The sequence below is a fragment of the Triticum aestivum genome, chromosome 5B, assembly GCF_018294505.1.
Source record: "Triticum aestivum cultivar Chinese Spring chromosome 5B, IWGSC CS RefSeq v2.1, whole genome shotgun sequence".
Classification (NCBI taxonomy): domain Eukaryota; kingdom Viridiplantae; phylum Streptophyta; class Magnoliopsida; order Poales; family Poaceae; genus Triticum; species Triticum aestivum.
In genome coordinates this window covers 458,373,406-458,377,230 of record NC_057807.1, presented here as the reverse complement: position 1 = coordinate 458,377,230, position 3,825 = coordinate 458,373,406, and the positions used below count along the sequence as shown (strand labels likewise).

The window sequence follows — 3,825 nt, the reverse complement described above, 5'->3', positions numbered from 1 at the left end:
GTGCCAAAAATGATGCATTGCAATGATTCCAATTATTTTATATCTATATCATTGTAAAACCTCCTCGTCAAGAAGACTACATACACTTTATGTCTGCTATACAATGTGCATCAGGACCTTCTAGGTAAAAAGAATCAGGCGGTGCAACTATCAATTAGCTATGTGATGTTCTAGCTTATAAGAAAATCAACTTTGACTGCATGTCTTATGGCAGGTAAGAGTATTCCAGAAACATGTATGTCAAAATGAAACAAATAAAGAACCATTATTGTGGTTGCACACAAAAAATATAACACAGGTATGAACGCGATCAACATTAAGGCGGAGGAAGGGGCTTTACTTTCATACCTCAGAGTAGTCTTTGGGAGGCGGATGACCCGGAGATAGGAAGCATAGACTGCAAGAAGCACAATCAGATCTATGCTTTGAGTTACCCATACTGCTGGGTAGAGAAGGAGGAACCGGAGCGAACATCACCTCGAAAAAAATGACAAGAATAATTTATTGAGAACTCCATGTAGTCAGGAGTAAGACGTTTCTGCCTCTAAATCCCAGTAACATGCCGACAAACCATTCATAAATTTGAAGTAGCACCATGCAGATTATCTGGAAAGAAAATACAAACAAACATAAGAAAATTCTAAACCTCCCCCATCCATCAATAAAGTGAGACCAACAACCACTTAGGTTAGGAGTAGCATGCTCGAGCCATGTAGCAAGTGAACCAGTAACACAGGGACTAATTCATCTATAAAAATATGCAAATAGGTCGAGAATACAAAACCAATTAAATAAAGGTCAAGATTACTGCTAGTGTTGTGAACAAGTTTAGTCATTTTCCCATTCTCAACCTCAGGGCTCACGCGGTATGAATTTCCATTGAATAAAAAAGCTAATACTATGTTCTTTTTTAGTTTTCTATCTCTATCTTTCCAATAAAAGATGGTGTTATCTTTTCCATGGTCTTTAGTTTTCATCTTTCAGCCTATACATGGTGCGTAAATGATTACTGAATTGCTCCTCCCTATCCAAACGAATTGATTTTAACCGCCAACTCACAGCAGAGAGGACGAATAGTGAATAAATTGGATGGGAAGGAGTTGCAATACCTGTGGATGGGTTGGAGACAGCGAGGTCGCGGGGAAGGACACCCATCCAAACATATGTTTATGTTTTTGTGAAACCTGGGAAGGATGTGAAAACTAAGTTGCAAGTAAAACCATAGCTTCCTTTTGTTTAGGTTCTACTGAAAAGTCCCATAGCATGATATCTTCAGAACAACATGTGGTGTGCCAGTGGCATCCAAACAAAAAGATTTGGAACAGGGAGAATAGAAATACACCAAAAGAGAACATCATCGTCTTTGAAATTTTTCTCACGCCTGGCCTAATTGCAAAGATATTCTTAAATGCCCATATATTTATTTAGCTAATTACTATAAGCAAGATAAGCCGACCTCATACAAAAAGCGGAAGACATTGAGTATGCTCCTATACTCTGTCAAAATTAAACTATACAAATACTATCAGTTCAAAATGTATTTTCATTGGCATCATGTCACCATTCACATCAAAGAGCCAATAAATTATCTAACTGACACAATCCATATATTTAGCATCATGATTTCCAAAAAATCAATTAAAAAGAACCTATCACCTGAAACTCAAAAGCGATAACCTCGAGCGATGATCCAAGTGTTGAGGCGTCACAAAAAACAGGGCCATTTTTTAGCCTAATTGGAGGCTGTAAAGCCCTAGTCAAAGTTTTGTTTTTGCCTGCAGGAGCAAATGTTCGCGTGGGGGCCTCGGGCGAATCGTTCGGTCCAGCTCCTCCCCCAGATCGACCAAAAACGTTCGGTGGGGTGATCGCTCCCTGGCAAACGTTTCGTTCGTTTCGAGGAGAAAAAAAATCTAACGATCCCAGGAAACCATTTTTACACTTTGCATATCTCCGTGCGTATACTAAACATGCTAACGACATCCACGCACTTGAGAAAGTAAATAATCAAACAACACTCACATGACTTGTAGAGTCCTACCGTTTCCGCTTTACCGGCCCAAAAAACAATATAATTGTTCTGCAAGTAATTACATGACATGATGATGGCTTTATCAGATATCATTTTTTGTGATTAGTGGCCATGTGCATGCCTAAACCTGATATCATGATTCATCTGCAAGACTGCAAATTCTTCCTAGACACCTAAACTAAACCAACAAGTTATGGTAGTAGTCCATAGAAATAATTTAGAAAAAACAACATAAAGGAGAGCAGAAGGTAGATGGTAAGGCATCGTTACTAAGAACAGGTTACAACCCAAAAGATTCATTTATTCCAAAAATATAAGTATGCATCTCATGAGAGGAAAATAAACTCTCTTAAGGGAAGTAGAACAACTCATAATCCCAACCGAACATGCACAAAACAGAGATCAGCCACGTAATTTTACTGCCTGATAGGTTATCATTTTTACTTTTCTTGTTTAGCGAAGAGGGGTCGCAGGTTGCAAGTAATATAACTTCATTTGTATTTACTTGGAAAACAGAGTCAGGTGCAACCTTTATACACCACTGTCTAATATGAGTTAATGGGGAAAGGAGTAATGGAACCAATGAGCATATAAATTCTGAAATCATCCTCGAAAACATCGTGTGTGGAAAATTTTACAAAGAAAAAGGGCAGTCTCTTCTTTTATCATACTAGGGGCACATCAAATAATTTTCATTTCCAGACAATAGAAAAAGCCTTAACTCAACCGAAAGATGGGCAATCCAGAAATACTGATGAACATCAGCTCTATTGACTCGTGTAGTCCGGGGATCGCAAAAGTAGCTAATTCAATATCCAGACTCTGAGTGTGCAATTAACAATTGAAGAGTTGGCAAGGACATGAATCCTATAGTAAAGATATTGATATCAAATAAATAAATGAACTGGGAATGAAGAAATCAGAGAAGGGGGACCTCACTGTCCATGGCTAAGCAAAACAAACTTACTTGTAAAGATGTGGCATAGGTGTGCATGTCTCACCGAGCGAGATCCCTGTGGGTTGCACATAATGATGCAAGAGTAGTCTGTCTCCAGGAAACTTCAAAGCTACATGACCACACCAAAGTTGAAACCAAAATTAGTTATGTACAACAGTACAAGATGATTCTATCACTAGCAACCAATTATTCTAGGGTTTAATTAGTTCTCAGCTTACCTAATTAGTTTGGTCTGCCAAGCATTTTGTTCCTACTACAGTCTTCAAGTATATCGTGTAACCAAGTTATTCATTGGTACTAAAGAAAGAACAACCTATATAAATTATCTGAGCAAAGTAGAAAAGATAAAAAAAATTAGTAAAAAGCAATAAATCACAATCGCCGTCTCAATCAACAATATAAACAGTTCTACCATGATTCTACCATTTTCATCTCAATCCTTCTCTAGAGCTATTTCCCCCAAATCTTTTTTGGCCAACAGTCTGTAGGAACATAGTGGAACTTCCCAAATCTTCTTTGGCCATCAGTCTATGGGATAAAATGTAACTTCAATGTATAAGAGTATGACAAATAAAATAATATTTGCACAGGCAAAGATGAGAATTTCTAGGAAATTAAAGGGTCAATTGTATCAAGCCTGGGTGAAGTTTAAGATGGATAGGACGTTCCATGTGAGGTCAGCTCTATACAAAGCATGATCATACATTATCCTATCAATTTGAATGACCTACAAAGAGGAAGCACATATTGTACACAGACCAAACAGTGGCTTGAGAAATGAAACACCTTATGATATACAGCATAGAGTCAGAGATGATGATTGAACTTACATATCTTT

At 37.7% G+C, this 3,825-nt stretch overlaps 2 long non-coding RNA genes across 2 annotated transcripts; both read right to left on the bottom strand.

The window, feature by feature from the left end:
- Positions 1-333: 333 nt before the first annotated feature.
- Positions 334-609, bottom strand: LOC123116424 (uncharacterized). Its single transcript, XR_006457070.1, has 2 exons — positions 478-609; positions 334-397 (listed from the first exon to the last, which is right to left on the bottom strand). It is a non-coding gene; the product is annotated as an uncharacterized lncRNA (long non-coding RNA).
- Positions 610-1,101: 492 nt separating this feature from the next.
- LOC123116423 (uncharacterized) lies at positions 1,102-3,323 on the bottom strand. The gene is made up of 3 exons (XR_006457069.1): positions 3,206-3,323; positions 2,997-3,096; positions 1,102-1,184 (listed from the first exon to the last, which is right to left on the bottom strand). It is a non-coding gene; the product is annotated as an uncharacterized lncRNA (long non-coding RNA).
- Positions 3,324-3,825: the final 502 nt, after the last annotated feature.